The 26,498-nt window shown below is 52.6% G+C and overlaps 1 protein-coding gene across 3 annotated transcripts in view; it reads right to left on the bottom strand.

The window, feature by feature from the left end:
- Positions 1-26,498, bottom strand: part of KCNH2 (potassium voltage-gated channel subfamily H member 2) — a 92,315-nt gene that overhangs the window by 55,821 nt on the left and 9,996 nt on the right. The window contains exon 1 of one of the 3 annotated variants that reach the window (XM_061585942.1): positions 1,265-1,308. The exons of the other annotated variants lie outside the window; for them this stretch is intronic. The gene's annotated coding sequence lies outside the window, so the exon portion shown is untranslated. Of the gene's footprint in view, positions 1-1,264; positions 1,309-26,498 lie in introns of those variants that run through there. 3 annotated transcript variants of the gene reach the window in all.

The raw sequence follows: 26,498 nt of genomic DNA, 5'->3' as shown, positions 1-26,498 counted from the left end.
CGAGGGTAAAGGCCCTCTGAATACCAGAGGGGGGTCTTGCAGGCACAGTACTTTCTTTTCCTCTTCTTGTGGTCTGTGCATGTATGTAAGTAAGCATCATCAATTGCTCAGCTTCTGGATTTTCCACTGGGCAAAGCGTGGCACCATTTCGGCTGAAAACCAACGGCTAACAGACACCAACACATGGAAGGACCCAGATCCAATGGTGCTTCCATGGGATGCCCCCACAGAGCAGCTCTTCAAAACTCAAATCTTGGGGGAGGAGGAGAGAGGGATTTTTTTGGCTACAAGAATTGCATTCCCTTCTTCACTGTTTTCAGCTGCCTGCTTGCATGTCACAAAGGCCCCAATGCCCGCCCCCCCGCCCCGCTCTTTTTAAAAGTAAGCCTCTAGTCCTTATGGTAGAAGCTTGAAATAGTAGAGGCCACTCAAAGAGGAGTGGGACGGGGAGTGCAGAGATTGTTCTTGGGCTCTGAGTGGGACTCAGCACCTTCCCCTTTCTTCAAAAAAGCTGATGAGAGCAGAATTGTTGGAATGAGTAGCAGCTATATATGTAAATGTCCTTGATCACCCTGTTCTTTCTCACTAGAGCTTCTCTGGGCACCAGAGAGACCCCCTGTGTCTCCCCATTTCTCCCCCCTCTCCACACAGCAAAGTCTCTTCTGCTGCGCAGCCCCTCCAATTCCACCTCAGTGTTCCCACCCTGTCCACCCCTTCCTAAGGAGCAAATTTCACCAGGAAAAGGGTCGGCTCACCCAGAGCTGCCTTAGAAATGCTTTTCAATGGCAGGACACATGGCAGGAACATGTTGTAGAGTAATTGTTAAGGGAGAACCTTAGAGCATGCACAGAGGGCCTTTCCTCACCACTGACTGCTCACAGCCAGAACCTGTGTGTGTACAATTAGGGGAGGGGCCTTCTCGAACCTCAACACCTCTTAGAAGGAAGGAAAGAAGAAATGACAGTGCCCCCTTCCTAGCCAGCCAGCCCCCACCGCCATGCCGCCCCTCCCTGTAGCATTTGATGCTTTCCTGATGGGGGGGCTCTTGCAACAGCAGGGGCCACCAGAAGGTAAGAGGGGCAGCAGCACAAGATCCCTAGAGCTAAAGTGTGTGGGGACTTCTACCCACCAGGAGAGGACGGGCACCGCAAGCTTCCCACTGGCCAGGACTGGCAAGCTCTAGGTCACAGCTGGTACTCACCAGGCGTGGGCCAAGGCAAGGGGCACCCGGCCCTCCCCAGCTCTGACAGATGTTGACACTCACCCTGCAGGGGAAGGGCTGGCTCACCAGGTGCATTTCAGGAGGTGACTCGCTGGTGCAGCTGGCTGACTCCCCAGGCAAGGGGGGGGAGGGGAGAGAGAGAGAGAGAGAGAGAGAGAGAGAGGTCTACAGTCTGGCCTGGGTAACGGCACAGGAGGGAACCTTCCCCTGCCCTCCCTCTTCCTCCTCCCTCACGCCATTTGCCAGCCACCAAACAAGGGACCTCAGCCCCAGAGAGGCAGCTGGCCTGAGGCTGAACAGCAAGTCAGGACAAGGCTGCCAGAGGAACTTGGCATTAGGAGCCCAAGCAGAGATTTTATGCCTAAATATGGCTGGGGCCAGCAGCAACGCCTTGGCAACCGGAAGAGAGAACACAGAGGAGGCCGCCTGACCCCTAGGAAGGGAGGACAGGAAGGGGTGATGCTGCAGCCGCAGGCAGCAGCAGAGTCTCAGGGGTGCCGGAGGGTGCCCTGCCTTGCGTAGCATGTAAGGGGAGTCCCTGTGCCCCTGGCTTGAGTGGTCCCTCCCACACCCCAAAGTTGGCAGGAGGAAGCCCCCTTCCCGCTCTCTTCTTGGGCTCCTCCACTGAAATGTCGCACCGAACTGGAACCCAAACCACAGTTTGACCTTCCAAACCATTAAGGCAAACGATGGTGGGAGCCAGCTGGGAGCTTCTGCTTCAGCCCTCTCATCCCTCTGGAGGGGGGAGCGATGGCTGTAACCAGGGTTTGCGCATTCAGACACTGTGTCACACCCTCACTGGCACAAACTGTGGTTCGCAAGCCCCATCAAGCTGGTGTGTGTGTGTGTTTCTGGTTCTGGACTGCTGGCCAATCACAAACTGTCGCCTGTCAGCACCCCTGGCCTTCCCCAGCTGCGGTTTGGTGCAATGTCTATACTGAGCCACTCCCGCTTGGGATCCTCAGGGATTCTTCAGCCCCAAGAGGCCAGTTCACCAGATAGCCCAACGCAATCAACACACAGGAACTGAAATAACAGTGCTTCATTAATAGGCAAAGAAACGCATCATTAATAGGCAAAGAAGCGCATGAAGAGAAGATGCTAGCTGCATTGGGATAAGTGGAAATGGAGGCATCCGGGAAATCATAGAATCATAGAATAGTAGAGTTGGAAGGGGCCTATAAGGCCATCAAGTCCAACCCCCTGCTCAATGCATGAATCCAAATCAAAGCATTCCCGACAGAGGGCTGTCCAGCTGCCTTTTGAGTGCCTCCAGTGTCGGAGAGCCCACCACCTCCCGAGGTCATTGGTTCCATTGTCGTATGGCTCTAACAGTTAGGAAGGTTTTCCTGATGTCCAGTCGAAATCTGGCTTCCTGCAACTTGAGCCCACTATTCCGTGTCCTGCACTCTGGGACGATCGAGAAAATCTAGAACCTCCAGCCATTCCCACAGTCTGCCTACCCTTCCCCCACAGAGAACTCCTCCATCCCTGTCCCTCCCCTCCAGCACACACACTTCCTGCGAGGGAAATCGAAAATACAACCAAGAGGAAAGACAGGCACCTCTCCTTCCAGTGCTCCAGGCTCCTGCACTGTCCCAGGAAGGGCCGCAGCTCAGTGGTGGAGCGCCTGCTTTGCACCCAGAGGGCCTCAGGTTCATTCCCCGGCATTCTTCTGCCTGAGAGCCACTACCCGTCTGTCCATCCAAGCAGACAGCACCACTGAGCTAGATAGTCCACCAGCCCGGCTTCACTCTCAAAGGCACCACCTGGTGCTCCTTCCTAATAGAGTCCCAGGGAAAGTAACGCCAAAGAATCATGCGGGGGAAAGAGTGCGCTGGCATTTCTCCATGGAAACGGCCTGGCCTGGCACAGGGACCCTCCTTGGCCCTCCGGATGCTGTCATCTCTGACCACTGGCTGGACCTGACGGCAGCTGGAGTCCAGTGACATCAAGGGGGCCACAAGTCCCCCACCCTGGGATAAGCCCACCCTGGTGGATTAGAAGTCACATATTTCACCCCCTAAAAGTGTGGGGGGGGGAGAATCCGCCTCTCACTTGCTTTGACTCCCCTCGCAAGTTTGTCATGAAGCTGAATTTCTCCCAAGAGATGAGTCAGGGAGCCACAGCTGATGGCTGGGGCAAGAGGGAAGGCAATCCATGCGCGCTCAGATGCAGCCCCTTTCCACGTTCCAGGGCTGAACCAAGCCTGGGAAAAGGTACAACTCATCAGGACTAAGTTGTCTTCACAAGGAATGAGGCACCGTGTGTTTCTGTTCCAGGATCTTGTTCAGAGGGCCCAGGCTGTTTTACTCAATGGGTCTCCGTTCAGGGGTGGGGTGGGGAAAAAGGATGTTAGGCTGTTCCAGCCTTAGTTAACCTGGTGGGCTGGACTACAATTCCTATCAGCCTCAGTCAGCACAGCACTGCTCCCATCAGCCTCAGCATTATATGGCTGTGCTGTCACGGGGGTGATGGGAGTTGTAGTCCAAAATACCTGGAGCGCACCAGTGGGCAGAGGCGGGGCTGTTCTGGGATCACATGAATGGCATCCTTTACTGCAGTAGAGCAGTTCTGCAGCTTGGCCAGCAGGTGGCTCTCTTGCTTCAATATTGCCATAGGACATTCACACCAGTGGGAGGAGGGGAGGGCTGAGCGGAAGCTATGTCTGCACCCCAGAGATCTGCCTCCTCCTGAATGGCACCCTCTCTTCACCGTCAGTTCAGTCTCTAGTTCTGAGAGGGCGCTGGGTGCAGTTCCATGGCTGCCACCTGGGAGGGGGACTGCTCCCATGCCTTAAATAGCAGCCCAGTACCCAGACACGGAGCAGACGAACCTTCTCACAGCATTTTAACCCCTTTCAGAAAAAGCTTCACCTGCATCAGGTGGTTGCTGAAGGTTGAGGACTGAAGCCAGACAGAAAAAGTTGCAAAAGGTACAAAAGGAGCGGTGGGAACTGTGCAGGGGGAGAGGGTGCTCAGGGATGGAGATCTCTTGCTAGGGAGGGGTGCATTAACAGGTCTGGGGAAATCAATAGAACATTGCCAGAAAGCAGACCTCTGGATACTAACAAAAGCCTAAATATGAGGATGGTGTGTCCACATCTGGAATACTGTGTACAGTTCTGGTTGCCTCACCTGAAAAAGGATATTGTACAGCTGGAAAAGGTTCAGAGAAGGGCAACCAGAATGATCAGTGGGATGGAAGGACTCCCCTATGAGGAAAGGTTGCAGCATTTGGGCCTTTTTAGTTTACGGAAAAGGTGTGGAGGGCGGGACATTAAAGAGGTGTATAAGATTAAGAGTGCCAGTGTGGTATAGTGGTTAAGGTGTTGGACTACGACCTGGGAGACCAGGGTTCGAATCCCCACACAGCCATGAAGCTCATTGGGTGACCTTGGGCCAGTCACTGCCTCTCAGCCTCAGAGGAAGGCAATGGTAAACCCTCTGTGAATACAGCTTACCATGAAAACACTATTCATAGGGTCGCCATAAGTCAGAATTGACTTGCAGGCAGTCCATTTCCATTTTAAGATTAAGCATGGCATGGAGAAAGCTTTTCTCCCTCTTTCATACACTAGAACTCGTGGACATTCAATGAAGCTGAATGCTGGAAGATTCAGGACAGACAAAAGAAAGGACTTCATCACACAGCGCATAGTTAAACTATGAAATTCGCTCCGGCAGGAGGCAGTGATGGCCACCAGCTTGGATGGCTTTAACAGAGGATTAGCCAGATTCCTGGATGATACTAAGTCTGCCAATGGCTACTATTTATTTATTTATTTATTAAATTTGTTAGTTGCCCATCTGGTAGGGATTATCCTGCCACTCTAGGCGACGTACAATAAAATACAAATACAATCCATAAAAACATAAGCAGAAGATTAAAACTACCCCTAGAACTGCAGACTAATGACCTAAGTCCCCTCCCCAGCCTGGATAAAGAGCCAAGTCTTCAAGGCCTGTCGAAAGCACAGCAAGGAGGGTGCCTGGTGGAGGTCAGTTGGCAAGGCATTCCATAGCGAAGGAGCCACTACAGAAAAGGCTCTTGACCTAGTCCTCTCCAGTCTAGCTGCTTTTGTTGGGGGAACAAGGAGTGAACCATTCATGGACGATCTTGTTCGACGGAGCCCCTGGTGAGAGTGGAGGCGTTCCTTTAAATAGAGAGGGCCGGCTTCAAATAAGGACTTGAAGGTTAAAGCCAGGATGGCTCTGCTCTGCCTCCACTTTGGGAGTCAGTTTGCCTCTGAATGCCACTTGCTGGAAAGTGCAGGAGGGAGAGGATGCTGTGGCATCCTGGTCCTGCTTTTGGGCTTCCCAGAAGAGGCACCTGGTTGGCCACTGTGAGGACAGGGTGCTGGGCTAGGTGGGCCTGTGGCCTGGTCCGGCAGCCAGGGTCTCCTTGTGTTCTAAAAGCATCAACATTGCAATGCAAACCCCAAAGAACGATGGAAACCATCAGTCCTCCTCAGCCTTCCCCTCCTGCAACGTTATGCTCAGAGATGTCACCTCCTGAAGGTTTTTCACTCATGACAGAGAAGGGACTTTAGCCGCCACCTCCTGCTTCCTGCCTCACATGCACACACACACACACCCCGCACAGTCCCACTCCTGCCCTTTTGCTGGGGCAGCGTAACACTTAGGGTGAGAGCCCCACTCACACACAAACTCTCGTGGGTCAGGGCCTGCCATCCTCCGCACCCTTCACCCCCCTCCTTGCCCCCCCCATGTGTGCTCAATTGCACTGGGCACCTTCTTAGAGCTGTTACAAGGATCACAGAGACAGCGAACCTTTGAAGTGTGCTGTATCAAGGCAGAGTAGCGTCACTGCATTTCCCCCTCCGGCTGTGGAAAAGTGGAACCCAGGAGTCCTGACTCTGAGCATCCCCTCGCAGGTCCCCGACTCCTGGAGCCTTGCTGGCGCAACATCAGCTGTGGCACACAATCCCCCTCCCCAAAATCTGGCTGCCTCCAGCAGCTGGTGTACTTCAAAGCAGGTGGTAGAGCCAAGGTGTGCATGGGCTGCCAGCCAGGGGACACCCCAGTGAATGGTCCACAGAGCATCAGGGGCACAGGGCAGCTCCTCCAGGCGGGGGCTGCTCCTTTTTCTTTCCCAACAAAACACCTTGCTGGCCTCATACACAGCCCAGGCTAGAAAGAAAGACAGAATCTCTGAACATGAGTAGAGTAGCATCCCTTCTGCACAGAATCACCACAAATACCGAGAGTGGGGGCACAGCTCCTGGAAGGGATTTGAGAAATGAGATACTGATGAAAGGAGGGCTCACACTCCCTGCCTGCTCCACTGCCAGGGAGCCAGCCTCTTAAGGGCCGTTCATGGTGTCTGGGGACAAGGGGCTGTGGGGAGGCATTCTTAGCCACCGCAGGGGGAGTGGGGGCCACAGAGAGCCTCTCCAAATTTGGGGGAGGGGCAGGTGGCTGTGCCCCCTTCCAGCTGCCAGGTCAAAGGCCTCCCCTCCCCTGCTGCTACCGTGCCTGGGTGGGAGGGGCAGCCTCTCTCTCTCACAGGCAGTCTGGACCCTATAAATATCCCTGTCAGAGAAGTGAGCCAGCTGCTCTGGATGCGGGGGGGGGGGGAACCAATAAAATGCAGGTCCTTGAGTGCTGCTGCTGGGCGCCTGCACGGAGCTGGGGGGGCTCCCTCCCTCCCTCCCTCATCCCACTAGAGCTCATGGACACCCAATGAAGCTGAATCCTGGAAGATTCAGGACAGACAAAAGAAAGGATCTTCACGCAGCGAGAGTTAAAAGAGGCAGTGATGGCCACCAGCTTGGAGGGCTTTAAAAGAGGTTTAGCCAAATCCACGGTAGGGAAGGGGACGGCCAACAATGGCTGCAGCCACAACGCTATGCTCTGCCCCCATAGTCGGAGGCTGTAGACGTCTGAATGCCAGTTGCCGGCAGCCCCAGGAGAGGAGAGATGTGCTTGCACTCACGTCCTGCTTGCGGGCTTCCCACTGGGGGCATCTGGTTGGCCACTGTGAGAACAGGGGCTGGACTAGATGGGCCCCCGTTGGCCTGACCCACAGGCTCTTCTCAGGTTCTTATGTACTCTGCTTGGTCCTCCCTGTGCATTGGGGCTTGCAAGCTGCTGGCACAGTGTCCCCCCCTCCAAATCAGGGCAATGAAAGCTACCACCTGCAGACAGACAGAGAGAGACATCCCTTCTTCAGCCAGTGAATAGCCCAACAGCGCCCCCACCCTCTCATGTGTGACCCCCTCCCCTCTTTCTAGCACAGGGACAACAAGGGCACCTCCAGGTAGGTTTTGGGGTGGATCTGCTGCTTTGCTTCCAATCAGTGCATGTCCCAGTACTTCCTCCTCACCCACACCCTTTGCAAGGCCCAAGCAGGGGCTGAAACTCAGCACACAGAGAGACACTTCAGATCATAGATCACAGAACAATGGAGTTGGAAGGGGCCTATAAGGTCATCCAGTCCATCCCCTGCTCAATGCAGGAATCCAACTCAAAGCATCCCCGACAGGGGGCTGTCCAGCTGCCTCTTGAATGCCTCCAGGGTTGGAGAGCCCACCACCTCCCCAGGTCATTGAATGAATTCTGACCGCTCTGACAGGCAGGAAGTTTTTCCTGATATTCAGACGAAATCTGGCTTCCTGCAACTTGAGCCCAATATTCTGTGTCCTGAACTCTGGGACGATCAAGAAGAGATCCCAGCCCTCCTCTGTATGACAACCTTTCAAGGACTTGAAAAGTGCGATCCTATCTCCCCCACAGATCCCCAAAAGCAGAGGTGTCAAGATGCCCTGCAACCTCTACAAGGTCACAGAACAGCCCGGCCCTGGGCTGCTGCTGTTTCTACTCTGCTCTAGACCTGGCTTGCATGTAACCCTAAGCCAAGCCAAAGCTTAGCCCCAGGTAACGCAGCAGCAGGAGGTTGCGGGGGAAATTGAAAGGAAGCCCTGTTGTCCAGCTCCTTGTCAGTGATCCAGAGGGGAAGGAGGAGCTTTTGTGGGTAGCTGGTGCACAACTTCAGCTGCAATTGATGTTGGAACCCTTCCCCACATCCTGGAAGTCAAAGCCCACCCGAGTCAGCTCCACCTCAAACTGGAATTTCACATGCCCCCCCCAGGGGACAGAGGTGTTGGAAGTGGGGCAAGAGCAACTCCTGTCTTGCTCTTATGTTTGTGCTCCAGAGGAAAGATAGAGCGAGGCTCCTCCAGATGGACAGGCTTGATTACCTTTTACCTGTGATGCTCTGACTGACTTCCTTCTGTCGCTAGACTGTGACGTCTTTAGGGAAGCTTACCTGCCCCTCCTCCTCCTGCCCTTTCCACTCCTTTGTCCTCCAGCTGACCAGGAGAGAGGAAACTCCCTTTGTCTCTCTCCTAGCGTGGGGCTGACTCCTGCACCTGGGCGTGATGCCTCCAACTTAGCTAGTTAGTCAGAACTAGGTTTGCCTTTCCATCTACTATGTATTTCTATAAATAAAGTAGCTTTTCTTATTTTACTAAGTCTCCAGTCTCAGTGATGCTGTTGCAGGGTAAAAGCCTGCTTTCTTAGGCAAACATACGCACACGCTAGCACACTCGCATTTCAACATCTGCTGTTACTCTCTGCTGCTGTGGTGCTGCTTTTAAACGAAATTAAGCAACACAACTACACACAGCGCAACAAGAGGTAGGCGTGCAGGTCCCCCTCATCGACACAGCCCCCGAAGCACCAGGCATGGTAAGCAAAGGCAAAGAAGTCTAAAGCTGAGCAGGGTGAGTGATGGCTGCACTCGGCCTCTTGAGCCATTTGAAAGTAGAGAAAGGACACCGGGTTCCTTTGCTCCTGGGAGCTCCAAGTTCGCTCCTTTGCGCTAAGCCATGGTCCGGCTTAGCACTCTGTGCAAAGTGGGACACAGTCGTGCCATCCGTAGTAAAGATGCAGCACCTGCACGGGTGCACGCACACCCCTGGGCAGATGCAGGGAAACCATGCATCCCCTCCCAGGCCACTTCAGATACTTTGAATTTTCCACTTAGGAAGGGCTTGAGTTAGTCATGGACTCTTGCCTTGGTCTTGGGCAGCAGATCTGTAAAATGGGGATGATGCTCACAGAAGTGTCAGATTTCACCAGGCCTCAGTTCTGCCCCTCAGGTTGCTCTACTAGCCCAGTCACAGGTCAAGCTGTGCAGCCAAGAAGGAACGCTCCAAGATCCCCTCCTCAACCCACAAATCCAGGCACTCCTCCAGTGATAATGCTGCCTTGCTAGGCTTACTAAATGGTGGAAATAGACTCTGCATATGCTTGATGGCACCCTTGACTTGTTACTACTACTCATATTCTTGGGCAGAGCTGTGAGGTTTTAGGTTGGGGCCCTGGTGAGCTGGTGTGTGTGGGGGGGATGCGCGCACATGTGCAAATACTGCTGAAGCCTCCTGCTAGGCTGTCCAGCCACAGTTGCAAGGCACAGGAGCTGTGTGCACAGCCTGCATCCAGGACCCCTCTTTCCCCTGCTCAAGGGGCAATGCCCAGCAGGCTGCCTCCCCCTCCCAACACCCAAGCATGAGGTGCCAACACACAATCTCCAGGCAATGGTGCTGGGCTACGAGTTAACCCTTGGCGTGCCACAGTAACAGCCACCCAAAAAAATGTAAATGTACTGCCTTCAAGTCGATCCCAACTTATGGTGACCCTCTGAATAGGGTTTTCATGAGGCTGAGAGGCAGTGACTGGCCCAAGGTCACCCAGTGAGCTTCATGGCTATGTGGGGATTTGACCCCTGGTCTCCCCGGTCGTAGTCCAACACTCTAACCACTAGGCCACACTGGCCACCCAAAGCAGTAAGCTAAAATCACAGTGGGTGGGTGCGAACATGCAGCAGTCGATGTGCAAGAAGTGTGTCATCACACAAACACAAGGCATGTTTGGGACATCAGGCATGCAAGCCTCTCATGTCTCTCGCACGGTGTGCACACACACCCTAGACTCCTGCAGACAACAGTCAACCTCCTCCCCACTGCCAAGGACCCTCACCTTCCTCTGCGGCTCACAGACCTGGGCATGGTTGTGTCATAAGTGCCCAGGCAGAGGGTGTCAGCAACCACTTAGGACTGGAGGGGGAGGATCCAGGCAGCTCCCCCCATACACACTATTTAAATGGGCACAAGCACCAGAACTGCCAGCAATGCCCAGCGGCAGCAGCCAACATGCTGCCCCCAAATGCTGCTGAGGGCCTCAGCCCTCCCCTCATCCCCTGGCCACCAAAACCCCCAGACCCATTTCACTTGCTGATCTGCAGGCACTGCAGATTCAGAACATTTCAGACAAGTGTCATGAACTTAAGATAGAAACACACACACACACCCCATGGCCATATCATCCATTTATCATTTAAGAGCACTTTTTAATTGGCACGCTCTGTTCCAATATTATTTGGTAGCAAAATGCCAGGCAGATTTGCTGGGGAGGGGAGGGGGAGGGGTATACCAACACAGGTAGCTAATCTCTCTGCCCTTCCCCCCCCCAGGTCCCAGTTCCTTCCCCCTCCCAGCAGGAGGGACTCTGCCCCTTCCCTCCCTCCCTGCCCCCCTCTGTAGTGGGACATAGAGAGGGGGGCCTGGGCCAGGAAGCAGGTGCTGATATGCCCAGACCCCACAAGCACCCCTTCTCAAGGAGGGCAATGGAGGGGGAGAGATGGCCAGGGCCTTCAGCAAGTCACTCATGGGGCCACAGGAGGCGCAGGGCAACTTGAACAGGGCTCCTGCTCCAGGTGAGGTTTTCTGGCAGCAGGTTGCACAACAAAAGCAGACCAATCAAAACAGCAAAACCCAGAACGTTTTGCGGCACGGAAAGTTACAGGATTTCAGCAGGAGGTTTCAGGGCACGCCTCGATTGGAAACGCAGCAGGACGTCTGCCCCAAAACCTTTGCAGGCCCAAACAGTACAGAAAGCAGAGTTGTTTGTGCGTGACCACTGTGGGACCACCAGGAGCGCAAATCATCCTGAATGCACAATAAAAAGGACCTCTGGAGGTGCCTGAGATTTGCACCCAAATTCTCTAGGCCCTGGAGGATGGGAGACAGGCCTTTGCCAGCAACCCCTGCCCATCACGGTCCCCTCTGGATCCCCCCCTCTCTGTGCAAAAGACTCAGGGATGGCCCAGATGCCAACAGGTAACCCGACACTTCTCTGCCCTCAGCGCTGCAAAGAGAAGCTGCAGCGGTCTGAATGGAGGTGAAAGGTGGACTTCCGGGAAGGGTGACTTCGCTTGTGCCTGCTTTTGAGACGGGCTCCCACCTCAAAAGAAGCTTATTCAGATATAAATCAGTCAGAACATATTTTTTTTGACTGATGAAATTTCTCCCGGGCAGGGAGAAACGTAGAGATATGACTTTACAACAATATTTCAGCAACTTATTCAGAATTGATGGCAAGAAAATATTTGGGATAGAGGAAATTCCCATCAGACTCTTATTATATGACTATGGCTATGACAGCAAGATTATTATGGAATACTGATAATGGAAGATTGGACACTGAAATTACTGGACTTAACAGGACTATTGAAGATGGAATTAATAGGGATAATGGAATAATGGCTATTGAAATTATTGGACCTAACAGATTTTGATGAGATGGATTAATCGATATGTTTATTTGGACTATGGTTATGACAATAAGATTATTATTATTATTAACGAGATGGATTAATCGACATGTTTATTTGGAGAAAAATTGATAGATATATTTCTTAAAGAATTGAAACCTCTCTTTGACTTTTTGTGGAAAGAATAAAGTAATGTTTATGAGATTTGATGATTAATTAAGATAACTACTGGAGGAAAGTGATTTTATAATATAATTTAAGAGACAGGATTGTTATATATTGTAGACCTATAACTGATTTGATCTGCGACAAATGGGAAGTCAACATTTTATTTTTTTGTTTAATCATTTTTGTTTTGTTTTGTTTTTTGTCTTTGAATGTTTTATGATTTTGTTTTGTATGTTTTATGAAAATTTGAATTAAAATTATTGTAAAAAAATAATAATAATGATAAATGAATGGAGGTGAAAGGAGGCCAGGCCTTCTCCTGCTTCCGCCAGCACAAACTCAGGGGCAGGCAGGCAGGCAGGGTCAAAGCCCAACCCTTCCCCTTTCACGCAGGCCACCCCACCCCACGGCATTCCCCACAGCCGAGGAGACAGCAGGGCAGCTCCAGGGCACTCCTGTGATGACGTCAAGCCACAGGCTGAAGGAGAAGCCCCAGCCCTCCCTGGGACATAGCCAAGCTAGCCGTGAGGCCGCTGGGGGTGGGAGGGAAAGAGATCTCCCTCAGGGTGGCAAATGCAACATGCGTCATCAGACACACACACACCCCGGGCCCTGACCGGGTCACCTTCTGCTCAAGGGCCTGTCACTGGTCAGAGAGGCCAGGCCTCCAGCGCCAGCTCTGCCAGGCAGGCACTGTGGAGAACTTGCTCTCTCTCTGCCTCGCTTGAGTCCCCATGAGCAAAGCTGGATGGAGAGCGAGCGGACTCCAGTTAGCCGCTGTGAGTGTGGATGTGCTAAAGATGATAAAGCACTTTTTAATGTGAAATGCTCAAAAGAGACAGCCGCCGTGGCAGGGGCCGCCAGCTGGAAGGAGCCTCCTGGCCAGCCGCCTGTGTTGGGCTCCGTGGCAAAGTGCTTCCTAAGGGTGCGCCCCACCTGCCAGCCTCAGCAGACGACTGTCACAGGGCCCTCTGATCAGGACCTCCATCTCCCCTTCTGCCTGTGGGGCCAACATCCTCTCCGCTCTGGTGGCTCCTGTGCACAAATGGCGAACCATCTGGGGCCACAACTGAAGAGCTCTGTCTCCCCCCACCCCCGCCCCCACAGCTCCAGGCCTGGGGAGATGGCAATCCCTGAAAACGCTCATTGGGAATTGGTTGCTTCCACAGCAACCACCTGCCCCATAACAGGCCCCTGCAATGCTGCCCCCAAAGACCACTCCTCCAAAGCCAAATCTCAGCCCCTCCCTCCCCACCACCCAGGGCCAACTCTATCCTCCTGTAGGCCTCACTGGCCTTGACACAGCCCAGACCCGCCATGTCCTGAAACACAAAGCATACCCAGCTGTCAGCAGGGCTGCCTGGCTGCCAAGAGGCCTGGAGGAGCTGAGAGCGGCAGGCCAGCAACGGCCTCTCCAGCACAAGCCTCAAGGAGCTGGCCTGGCATGAAACGGCTGGAGGCCAATCAAATTGTGCTGCCCAGAGTGCCCATGGGGCCCTGACCTGCACAAAGCCAGGATCGCTGACGTATGACTGAGCTGGCTGCCCCCAGCACAAACAGAAGAAGCCAACCAGCCTCCCATAGCACCAAGCAGACCTTGAGTGTGATATGGGGGAGCCGAGTTCAAGGACTGCCCTCTGCCTAGGACTCCTTGGTGGGCCCTGGGTGCATCCCTTTTCTCTACCTGCAAGGCTGGAAAAACGAGCAGCTCTCCCTCTCAGGGCGGCGACGTGTGAGGAGGCTTGGCGTGTAAGGCGCTCGGCACGGACTGGCCACGCGAAGGAGACGGAACTGCCGTGCCCTCCCAGCCCCCAGCGTTGACCAGCTGGCCTTTGACCTTGCAATCGGCAGCCATAAATAGCCTGGTGATAAAACACTCCCCCACACACACACGCACTCACACATTCACAAGTGTTTGAAAATAGCACAGGGCCAACAGGGCTACTCTGGAATAAGCAGGGAAGATTTCATTTTCATGTGCCCAAGCAGGGGTGCCACAACTCGTGTGATTCTTCCCCCCTCCCAACACAGTGATTCACACATATACGGGGGTCTCCATCGCCTGCACCACAGCTGGGGGCAGCAAGAGGGACCAGGCAAAATGTGCCCCCCTCCCCTGTTCCTAGAGCAGCAGCATTCAACCCCAGGAAGATACAGCCACACTTTCCATTCCCTCCCCGGGTGGATAAGCCAGCCCCCCCTCCTGCCAGGGATCCTCAGGATGCTGCTTCTCTTTCAGCCAGCCAGTGCAGCTGCCACCACCAGGCATGTCGGGCTGGGCAATGTCTCGTTATTAACGCCTAATTAGCCCCTTTGCCAGCAAGCTAAGCGAGAGATGCCGAGAGGAGTTCTATTTCAGAAGCAGCACAAGCCCTCTTTGGGGTTTTTTTTGCTTTTTTACAAACTCACTTTCTGTGGAGATGAGAAAGGCTGCCTATTTTAGCCAAGTGGCCTGAGCTTCTTCCAGTTTTATTTTAATGTGATCGCTGTAATGGATTTTTAAGTAATGTTTTAAAGCAACGGAATGCTTTTTGGACATCACCTTGAACTGCTAAGATTGGCACTGTGGATCTCTAATAAATAAATGAACAGCTTAGATTTTGCCAAGCAGAGCCAGGCTTGTGTGGAGCCAAGGACCGGGGTAGCACCAGGCAGCTCTTGAACAGGGCCACGGTCAAGGTTCTGGTGTACAAAGCCCTATGTAGCTTGGGACCAGGATACCTGAAAGACCATCTTACCCCTTATATACCCAGTTGATCTCTGCGCTCTGCAAGTGGGGGCCTCCTGCAGATACCATCTTATCAGGAGGTTCATTCTGCACAACATAGGAAGTGGACCTTTAGTGTGGCGGCACCTGCCCTGTGGAATGCCCTCTCCTTAAATATCAGGCAGGTGCCATCCCTGTTATCTTTTTGGTGCCTATTGAAGACTTTCCTCTTTCAACAAGCCTTTTAAGTAGAGACATTATCCCAGTCTGTGTCTGTGTTGGAATTGCTTTTTAAAGTGTTTTTAAAGCTGTTCCCCACCCCCACCCCGGATATACAGTATTTTTAAGATGTTTTAATATGTTTAAGTCTTTTGTCTTTAAGATGTTTTAGAGTGCTTTCAGTGTTTTTGTTTGCCGCCCTGGGCTCCCTCTAGGACAAAGGGTGGGTTATAAATTTACTAAACAAACAAGCAAACAAATAAATAAATAAACAGGGCCCATTCAAATACAGGAGCAGCTACCTTGGCTTTCCTTTCTTCCAACTTGTAGGGCAGAAAGTGCATGTGTGGAGGCCTGAAGATGAGGGGGGCATTGGGTGGCTGGGCTTGCTCAGGAATGCCACATGAACCAGTTTTGCAACTGTCTTAAATCTGGGTGGGTTGTTTTAAAGCTTTAGCTTCTGCTTTCCAGGCCACTTTTTAAAAATTATGAATGTATTTATTATAAATAACTAGTTAATGGGGGTGTTTTTCCATTTACCTCTTGAGGCTGGAGAATCTGTCTGCTTGGCAACCTGCAGGCAGTTCAAATTGCACAGAGAGGGATAATAGGCCAGAGATAAGGAAGGAACAGGAAGGGAAGAGAGCCTCTCTCCTTCTCTCTCTCTTCTCTCTCTCTCTCTCTCTTTATCACACACAGAGGAGCCCTTGCAAATCACTCTCAGTGCCTCTGCCCATTCATTGCCTGCTAGAATAAAATGGGATGCAGCAAGGGGAGGGGAGGGGAGGGGAGGCAGGTGGCAGTGGTGGCGGTGGTGACTGGGGGGGGGGGAAGAGGCACCATTCAGGGTTCACAGCACTGGAGCCCCCCCCCAAAGACAAGGAGGACAACACCAGATACAATCCCAGAGCCCACAGCTGCTCTCCTATCACAAGGGCACCCCCTTGGGGAACCTGAATAACCTCAGCTCCTGCCGGGACCCCCTTCCACCCACAGTTGCTTCCCAGTTTGGGCTCCTGCACCTTTTGCAGCCGCATGATAGGCGGGGGGGGGGCTTTTACCATCAGGAAGAGGCACAGATGGAGAAAGTCCCCCTCCCACCAGCTGGATTTCTGTCTGTCATCAGCTGGACGGCTGTCAGGAAGCCAAATTCCAGAATGGGCCCAGGCTTGGGACAAAGGCTGTTTTAATTAAAAGAGCCCCTGAAACATGTGCAGAGTGCATTTACCTCACCACCGAGTGGCCACACCCAGACTTTACATTTCTGGACTGACATGGCGCGGGAGGGAGGCCCTGCAGGGCAGAAGCCTGAACCTTAACAGCTGCACAACAAGCAAAGATTACGTAAGGGAAGCCTTTCCTGATGGAAATGCAGCAAGAGTGGGAAGCCCCCTGTTGAATTTCTGCCTGTCACACTGCTCTTAAAGCCACAGAGGCTCTGACAGGTCAAACATTGCAACACTGGGGGTAAGGGATAGGGTGAGATGAGAACCAGCCTCTCTCCTTGTGGAAAGTCAACGCCATCCCCACCAAGGGGCCAGGGCTGGGCTCTCCTCCAGACCAGCGTTAGAGGCACCTCAGGAGTGCTCCAGAGCTGAGTGGCTTTGACCTCAGGGGTGATGTCTCTGGGTATAGGAGGAGGGGTGGGGGAGGAGGAGGAGGAGGAGGAAAGGGGTCCCGTCCCCACTTTTGTTCCCCACCAAAACGTCAGCATTTGGGAGCTGGGATGGCGGGGGGGGGAAGCCCAAGGTTTGTTCCAACTTCCAGGCAACCTCTTTGTGCTCCCGTTCATTGCCCTGCGGGTCTGCAAGCCTTCCTGGGTTTCTTTCGGGTGGCCTTTGGAGGACCTGCAGCCCAGCAGCTGAACCTTCTCTCCGATTTCAGATGGCAAGGGAGCCACTTCTTCCCAGAGCCCCAGTTCATCCCAGAGATAAAAACAAACAATCTCTGGTTTTCTCCCAGTCCATTTCCAAAGGAGCTGGCCATGGGCCATCCAGTGATGGAGCCTCACAGGCACCCACTGATGCTGGGGGGGAAGGGGGGAGAGGGGCTCCTAGCTAGCGGGAGCCGAGGGCCCCGCTCTTTCCCCCCTGCCCCCTCCCTGCCAAGGCCAGCTTCCCTCTTGCCCTCCTCCATGTTTCTGCCTGGAGCCCCCAAAGCAAAGGTGGGGGATGCCGACTGGGGGAGCCGGAGGGAGGGAAGCAAGCTAGGGCCACATCCTCTCCCCCTCCCAGGCCCTCTTGCTCGAGGGAGGGAGGGGGCAGGCGCTGTTCTTGCAGCAGCTGGGAGCCGCCGGCTTTGTTTACCCGCCTTGCCGGAACTGGGCTGGCTGACGTGAGCCAGAGGCAGCCGCCTCAGGAGAAAAGAGCGGCCTGCTGGGGCCCAGCGGGGGGGGGGGAGGGGGGAGGAGGAGCCCTCCCTTGGCCTGCTAGTCCTTCCAGCCCCACATTCCCCCTGGGATGGGGCCCTCAAAGAGCTGGGGAAGGGGGGCATGGAAGTGCAAACCTGCCTGGACCCAGGTGGGTCCTGGCATGGGGTGGCCCCTGGCCTCTGCCAGCTGGCCCCCTTCAATCTCCCTACTGCCTAAAGACTGGTTTCTACCTCTGTTATTCCCCAGGACACCTGGCTCAGCGGCAGGGCTTGGCCTCAGAGACCATGAGAATGCCTCTGACCACATACAGAGTGCCTTTCCCCCATTGCTGGGAAACAACAACCACCAGCACAAGGGAAACTCATTCTCTGTGACAAGAACTCCTGGATGACCTTGAGGGTGAATCCTGAAAGGCATTGCCCCTTTGGTCAGCCCTTACATCAATCCCAGGAAAAGCATTGAATTTATTGTTTGGTGAAACTAACAATACTTTTGTGATGTCTTCCTTGGCGCTGCACAGCATTTTCTAAAATTATTGTTGCCATTATGCCTAAAAATAAACTTATTGATTTAAAAAAGAATTAACTAAGCAGGTCGCTGACCAGAATGACAATTTGGGTCCTCAAAAACAGCTCCTCCCTCCCTCCAGTAACTCAGGAAAAGGTTTGCAGCAGAAACTGAGGCATTTGCAAGCACAGTTCGGCACCTGAGATGGGAAGGTGTGAAAACAAGGACCAGCTGGGGACTCTGTCAATGCCAGAGGAAAAGTCTGGCACCGCCCAGGAAGAAATTCAGATAAGGTCACAAGCGGCCGAGCAAACTCTCCCCTCATCTTCACGACCGACAGCCAGTCCTAGCAGTGGAAGGATGGCCTCTGTGCTAGCCCAGGACTGAGGAGGGAGCCATAGGGAGGGGAAGGGGGGCTGGCCTAGATAGCTCTCTCTCTCTCTCTCTCTCTCTCTCTCTCTCTCTCTCTCACACACACACACACACACACACACACACACACACACACGTCCAGACTGGAGCTGGAGCTGCTGCAATGACTGGGGTGCAGAGGGAGGGCTCAAGACAAGGCAAAGGGGCACGTGGCCCCCCACAGGTGCTCTGGGAGGCAGCTGGAGGGGCAGGCAGGGGAATGGGCAGAGCCCCTAGGGGGAGCAGGAGACCTTGGGGTGATTGTTGGGGGGCAGGATGGAGCTGGAGGGGCAACAGACAATGGGGGAGGGAGATAAGAGGGCAGGGAGATAAGGGGGGGAGGTGCTGCTGCAGGGCCCAGAACCAGGTGAGGGGGGCGAGGCGGTGGACTGGGGGGGAGAGGGGGGGGGAGGCGGTGGACTGGGGGGGAGAGACGACCCCTGCAGTGAGGCTGGGGGGGCAGTTCCCTCAGGGAACTGATTGTGCATATGCTAGAGATGTGAAGACCCAGGGGGAAATTGAAAGGAAAAACCCCCAGAAAAAAATGTTTCTTTTCCACCACCACCCCCAACCATTTTTTAAAAGTTGTTTTCCTGGGTCTTCACATCTCTAGGGTGTCCTGAAAGGGCTCCAGATTGTGGGGTTATTTAATGCTTTATTTTTGCATTCTGACTGTCAGAGACGGGGTTTTCTGTCTCGGAGCCAAAATCAATTTACTGGTCCTGGGGTGCTCAATGTCCGTTGGCATGTGGCAGTGGGTGGGGGTATGTCTGTGTGTGTGCATGCACGCGCTGGTTGTTTTGCCTCAGGCAGCCGCTTGAGTAGGGCTGGCCCCATGGTGGCCAGAGCAAAGACACCCCCTTCCTTAGAAGACGGAGGAGCGGAGTGGAAGGGGCCTGCGTAGGGAGAAGCAACGCAGCTCACCAAGAGACTGGCCCTGCGCGGAGGAAGCATCCAGGAGAAGGTTGCATCAACTGCAGAGACCTCTCCCCCCCTTGGGAGTTTGGCTTCCATGCCGCATTAGCAGGAGTTTGGGATGAAATGCAGCTCCCCTGGGGGGCTCCAGAGAGAGATGTAAACAAAAGCAGCGGTTGGCCCAGGCGGGCCAGTGGCGGGGGTGGCAGCCACACAGAGACTGCAGGCACCAACAGCATGCGCTGAAGGTCATGGGGTCAAGCTATCCGCTATCCCTATGAAGGGGCCCTGAACTGATGATGCACGGCAACCGAAATACTCAAAATGTTCCTGTTTTATTCCTCACACAGCTGGTATAGCACAGTGGGGAGGAGAGCCTGGCTGGGAGTCCAGAGTCTGGGAGTTCAAATCCCCGCTCGTGTCTCCTGGGTGTTGAGGGCCAGCTAAAGATCACCTCCATAGTGAGTGGCTCAGGGGTTACGTGCCCTGCCCCCTGTGCAGCCGTGGGCAAGTGGCATAGTCCCAAGGAGCCCTGTTGCCCCCCAGCTGGCAGTTGCGGACAAGAAAGGGGCTGGCTTGTGCAGCTGTGGCAAGCTGAGCAGGCCGTAGCCAGCTGGGGAGGACTAGCCTCAGAGGGAGGCAATGGTAAACTCCCTCTGAATACCGCTTACCATGAAAACCCTGTTCACAGGGTAGCCATAAATTGGGATCATCTTGGGCAGGCCATTTCCATTTTTTTTTACAAAAGATCAGGGGTTTTGGGTGCTGGAGGCTTAGATATTGAGTCTAGATCTAGGAAACATCCCATCCCGTGCCCCTCCGGCCAGTGCAGGTGCAGACAAAATCACTGAGCACCTTCTGTGGTCCCTGAAGCAGTTTTGAAGTAAAGAGGAAAACTCCCAGGCGGTCCAGTGACACTGCATGTGGCCAAAGGATGAAGAGGGGCCTGGGTTGTGCCTAAGGAGTGGCATGGTAGAAAAGGGGGGGGAGTCCCTCCGAGTGGCTGAGGGGAGTGGAGGTAGAATGGTCACAGGAAGGCCACATCTGCCCCACACATTTAAAGCAGCAGCATCCCACTTTAAACAGTCATGGCTTCCCCCAAAGATGCCTGGGAAATGTGGTTTGTGAAAGGTGCTGAGAGTTCTTAGGAGACGTCCTATTCCCCTCGCAGAGCTACAATCCAGCACCCTTTACAAAGTAGAGTTCCCAGTATTCTTTGGGGGAAGCCATGCCTGTTTGAATGGTGTGATACTGTTTTAAATGGTTGGTGCAGACGGAAGCAGAGAAAGAACGAGTGAGTGGGGCAGGGGCTGCATTTCATTGCCCATCAGCCGGAAGGGAGGTGGCCCTTGCCTTTGCGCAGACGCCCCAGGAGCTCCCCCAGCTTTGCCCAGGGACACCTTTTTTCACCAGCGCAGTCGAGTCCGCTGCACACACTTTAAGAAGCAGATTGAGGTCACATCCATCCACACCAGACATTTAAAGCATATTTATAGCTCTCCACCCCCCAATAATCCTGGGAACTGTAGTTTGTTAATGGTGCTCTCTGAGGGGCAAAGTACAGTTCCCAGGATTCTACGGAAAAAGCCATGTGCTGTAAACACCCGGTGTGGCTACGAGTTGGAAGAAGCCTTGGCGCAACAGATAAACTTTAGGAACAGAATTCTCAGCCTCACCATACAGCTAGATGACCCCAAGGTGACCTGTCATCTCTGTGGGCTCCTCCAGATGACCTCTATATTCAGCAGTCATCCTGATTTGCTTGCACAAAGCTTACACAGAGGTCAGGTAATGCCTATCCTCTTTATTGAACTTTTGTTCTGATTTGTTTGTGGGGAGATTATACATGACGATGAGCACTCATCCTGATTTGCTTATGAGGAGGTTATACGTCTTCCCATTTAGCCAACACATTTCAGTGCATTTCCCTATCACTTTCCTAACCATAAACAGCTGTGTCAGGGTGACAGAGCACTTTAATTGCTCAAACCTAATTTCCAGTATAAATTCCTCCACCCAAATACTGACAGCCTGGAGGTGACAGTCTGGAATTCTATGCTTTCTACACCCATCCATGCCCAGGGCCCACTTTTATGCCGTGGCTCCTTGTGCAACCGGAGACAGACAGAAACAGCGTGGATCTGTTGCGTGCATGTCACAGCCTCACTCAGGTGGGGAGATGTTCCAGGGCCTAGAGAGCAAAAACTGCATATTGGGGAGCTAGGGTTTAAGGCCAGCATTATTGTTGTCGTTGTTGTTAATAACAACAACAACAACCTGAAGTTCCAGGGTGTGTCACAATAATTGAGATACAACATTAAAAACAGTTTAAAACAAATTACCACAATAATAGGCATGGGTCCTAAAAATATACATCCCAAGAGTCGGAGGCCAGGTCGAAGAGGTGCATCTTCCACACATGACAGAAAGATATAATGAAGGTACCAGACACACCTCTGCAAGGAGGGAATTCCGCATTTGAGAGCTGCCACAGAGGATGCCTTTTCCAGGGAGCCTATTCTGCCAAAACTCTGAGGGCGGGGGAACTATCAAGAGGGTCCCCTCTGCTGACCCTAACAGCTGGAGAGCCAGCAGGGAAGGAGGGGGGTCTTTCAGATATCTGGGGTCTAAGTGAATGATTCTCCACATCAGTCTCCCCCAGCAGCAAAATGGGCATAATAAAGGCTCCACAATATTTTTATGAGGGTGAACACAATAAGGAATACTTCTCATACTAAACATATTTTTTAATGTAAACTGTTCATAAATTCAACGTGCATTCTCCTAACAAACACAGAGCAGGCTGCCTCTACGCAATCCAAGGCTGCAACCAGGGCAGGAGGGAGAAATCCCCACAGCCCTCCAGGCCAGTTCACTGTTCTGCTCCTGGGTCTGCCAATGCTGTTATGAGGGAGGCAACACGCTGTGCGTTCGTCCATCACACGTGGAAGTGCTCCATTTTCAGACTTTTCTAGTCATCAGGGTGCTTTGGACAGCACGTGCGCCAAACAGACGCTCTCTCTGTGGTTGGAAGTGCCCCACTTCCAGCACCCCACTGAGTTGGCAAGGCCAAAGCGCCTTGATATACATCTCACTTAATTAATATATGCAGCATGTATTTTGCAAGACTAGATAGGCTGCCGAGTGCGAGAAAAGCCACCTCCCCAAACCCATGGAGGATCGTTAAAGCAAGCAGAGAGAGAAGCCGCCCCCATCTGTCGCTTGCACCAATTTTAGCCTTCAGGACTCTGCTGTTGCTGCCACATCCCCCCCCCCCCGCCTGCAATCAGAGGTTGTTTTTTAAAACATGGGAGAAAGACTCCAGAACTGTGCCCCTCTCCCCTCCCACCTCTGCCTTGGCTAGCTCAGTGCTGAGGCTGGCTACTCTTACGAGGAGAGGGAAAGCTCACAGCTGTTTTCAGATCACAGTTTCTGACTCAGGGTGCCTTGATTGATGCGTGCACCAAACCCTAAGCCTTTCTGCGTAATGTGGAAGCATCCAGACTGCTGAAGTACATGCTCCACTGAGTGACTGAACTAGGGTTGCTCTTGAGAGAGCGCCATCCTCAGGGAAGCAGGACCACAAAGACAAAAGGGTCCACATCTCTGTGGAGGAGCCCCAGACAGGTCTTGGCGGCATCTCCAGAGAAGGCTCCCGGGCTGAAATCCCTAGAGAGAGCCACTGCCGGTCAGTGTCAACAATACTGAGTCAAATAGGCCAACACAGCTGAAGGCAGATTCTTATGTTCCTGGTCACTAATGAGTCCTGGACGGGAGACAAACACCACTCCAGACATCTGTGACCAAGGTAAGTTCCACACACAAGCCAGGTTGCTGCTTGCTGGCCTGCTGGCCTGCTGGCCAGCCAGCCCACCGCCAACCAAGAAGATCTTTGGCAGCACAGAGTCACCAGAGCGACATGCCCGCCCACCTCCAGGGCTTTTAACTTGAGGGCCTGTCTGCATGTGATGAACGCCGCCTTTCCCACATGCACAAACAATCATAAATCTGGCAGCATGCTTTCAGGGAGCCCTACGCACGCACAGGCGTGATGCATCCAGCATCTCCACAGGGACTGCCACAATATTAGGCAAGCAACTCCAATGAGATGGGGTGGAGCAGAGGAGAAGCTTTGACAAAGAGGGGGGGTCTCTTCCCATGTCTGGGTTTCTGATGGAATGACACGGTCGTGAGTTCTGTTCACGGGAACAGAGGAAGTGAGCTAACTCCAAACAGGGAAATGGGAACGTGTGTGTGTGGTGGGGATTCACTGGCACCTGTGGCCTGAGCGGTCTCTCGGGGGGAAGCTGGTATCCTTCTCCCACCCCTAACTGACCAGTATCCCTGGGGAGCTTTGCTTTTTTTCACTTTTCCTGGCAGCCTGTGGCTTGGCTCACTTGCTCGAGTCATCGGGGGCTGCTTTTTTTGCTGGCCCCTCCCCGTTACTTGTGGCACGGAGTGGCTTGAGAAGGGCTGGCAGGCATTATAGTATTTGGGCAGGGTGGGGCCAGTGAAGGGACTCTCTGCCTTCTCCCATCACTTTGGCCTCCCTCGCAGGATGCCACAGGGAACCAGGACAGCTGACAAAGGCCAGCAGGAAGCTGGGACCACAAAGCAAAATCTGGCGGACACAAGGGCCAATGCATTGAGCAGGGGGTTGGACTTGATGGCCTTATAGGCCCCTTCCAACTCTACCATTCTATGATTCTATATTCAGACTGAGAATCGTTGTAGCTGTTTCCTCTGAGAGTTGGCAGCGTAGGACCCCCAAACAGCACAAAAGGGCCCACCAGCTCCCCATCTGTTCACTTGCAGCAGCAGCAGCAGCAACAACGATGATAATTTTTAAAAATTATTTTTGTTGTGTTCCTCTCACCCGGAATGCAGGTCCCGAGGCAGATTACAAAGATTAAAATTGCAAAGCATACTTAAAAACCACACCGAAATTTAAAAATACAAAAACATACAAAGAAACCATACATAAACAAATCCTTAAAATCATCAAAACACAGCATAGAAATTTAGCCAAATGCTTGCATAAAAAATGGGTCTTCAGCAGCCATCTAAGAATGGAAAGAGAGGGGGCTGATCATACCTCACGAGGAAGAACCCTATTCCATAGTCTAGGGGGCTACAACAGAGAAGGCTCTGTTGTGAGTATTCGCCAATCGGGCTTCAGATATAGTAGGCACTCGCAACAGGCCCTCTTCCCTGGCTCTCGTGCGATGGGCATGACTAATGAGGGGAAGGGGGGCAGACAGATACCTAGATCCCAAACCATTTAGGGCTTTAAAGACCGTGCGCCCCCTGAGGTCAGGACCCTCAGGAAGACACCAGAAAATTTGTAACATCAGAAGCTGCCTTAGATGGACCCAAACCACTGGGGTTCATGTAGCTCAGTATTGTCCACACTGACTGGCAGTGATGGCTCTCCAGGATTTCAGGCAAGTTCCTCTCCCAGTCCTACCCAGAGATGCCACTGGGGATTGAACCTGGACCCTTCTGCCTGCAAAGAAGACTCTCTGCCGCTGCACTATGGCCCTTCCCTATGGTACAAAACCAGAGTTAGTCCAGAATCAAGGACTAAGTAGGGATATGTAAGGTCCCATGGCAAGAGCTCCTGATGAGAAAAGGGGTCCAAGGTAGGTGGGAGTTTCTAAACAAGGAAATTCTAAAGGCCCAATGGCAAACAATTCCATCAAGGAAAAAAGGGGGAAGACAGCAGAAGAAGCCAATGTGGCTTCACAAAAAGTTTAGAGATGGCCTGAAAAAAGGACACATAGGGAGAGTGCAGGCAGGTATCACAGAATTGCAGGGATGGCATCAGGAAGGCTAAAGCTGAGAATGAGGGATGCTAAAAGCAAAAAAAAAGCTTTCTTCAGGTATATCCATAGTAAAAGACAGAGAAAAGAAATGAGGATGGCAAAATTATAACAGATGACATAGAAAAGGCAGAAGTGCTCAATTTATACTTTGGCTCAGTCTTCTCCCAAAACAGGGTCTATGACACTCCTGACAATTGTGAAGTTGAAGGGGCAGGATTGCAGCATGAGATTGATAGACAAATGGTCAAGGAATACCTAATCACTTTGAACAAGTTCAAATCTCCAGGGCCTGATAAACTGCATCCTAGAGTATTGAAGGAACTGGCTGAAGAACTCTCAGAACTGCTGTCTATTATCTTTGCGAAATCATGGAGGACTGGTGAAGTGCCAGATGACTAGAGGAGAGCTAATGTTGTCCTTATCTTCAAAAAGGGCAAAAAAGGAGGAACTGGGGAACTACAGACCAGTCAGCCTGACATCAATCCCTTAATCCCATCCTCCACAAAAGCAGCAAAGCCTCCTATGGTAGGGAGGCATGAGGTCCTGTAGTGAAAAGGAAGCTTGCATGGACCCCAAAATTCAGCTCCGCCATGCCCCAACCACATTTATATCAGCCAAAGTTGTACTGTGCTTAGCTGGGCAGGAATTCCACTCTGAAAAACCCAGAGACTTTGGAGCTTTAGAGAGAAAGTGCCTGACTGGATCTCTGTGACGGAGGAGGAGGAGGAAGAGATGGGGGCTTTTGTCCTTTTTTTTAAGGTAACTAAGGAGAGACATCATTTGAAATGTGGTGTTGGAGGAGAGCTTTGAGCATACCATGGACTGCAAAAAAGACAATTGGGTGTTAGAACAAATTAAACCAGAACTGTCACTACAAGCTCAAATGATGAAACTGAGGTTATCGTACTTTGGACACATAATGAGAAGACATTATTGACTAGAAAAGGCAATAATGCTAGGAAAAACAGAAGGGAGTAGAAAAAGAGGAAGGCCAAACAAGAGATGGATTGATTCCATAAAGGAAGCCACAGACTGAACTTACAAGTTCTGAACAGGGTGGTTCATGACAGATGCTCTTAGAGGTCGCTGATTCATAGGGTCGCCATAAGTCGTAATCAACTTGAGGGCACATAACAACAAAAGCGGAGACATGATTGAGATGTTTATAAATTGATGCCTAGTGAGGAGAAAGACATTTTCTCCCCCTCATTATAAATACTAGAACTCAGCTGGGGTCATCCGATGAGACTGAAACGTAAGAGATTTGGGAGGGTCAAAAGGAAGGTCCTCTTCACACAGTGCACAGTCAAACTACGACATTTGCTACCACAAGATGTCATTAAAGAATGCAACAACAGGAAAGAGATCTGTCCACTTTGCAACCCAGGGGCCCAATGGCTCCACCTGGTCCCCAAGCCCGTTCTCAGTGATGCCCTCAGCAGATGCCAAAAAGGTCCTCTGCACTGTGTGGAGGGGTCTCCCTCCTGCCGGGCAGAAACAGCAACAAGACTGCACGCAACTGGGCGCTGCATCAAGCCCAGGAAGAGGCTGCAAATAAATGCTTCAAGCAACAGT

The sequence above is a fragment of the Rhineura floridana genome, chromosome 10 (genome assembly GCF_030035675.1).
Source record: "Rhineura floridana isolate rRhiFlo1 chromosome 10, rRhiFlo1.hap2, whole genome shotgun sequence".
Lineage (NCBI taxonomy): Eukaryota > Metazoa > Chordata > Lepidosauria > Squamata > Rhineuridae > Rhineura > Rhineura floridana.
Note: the sequence above shows the minus strand (reverse complement) of the source record. Positions and strands in the feature narration are given on the sequence as shown.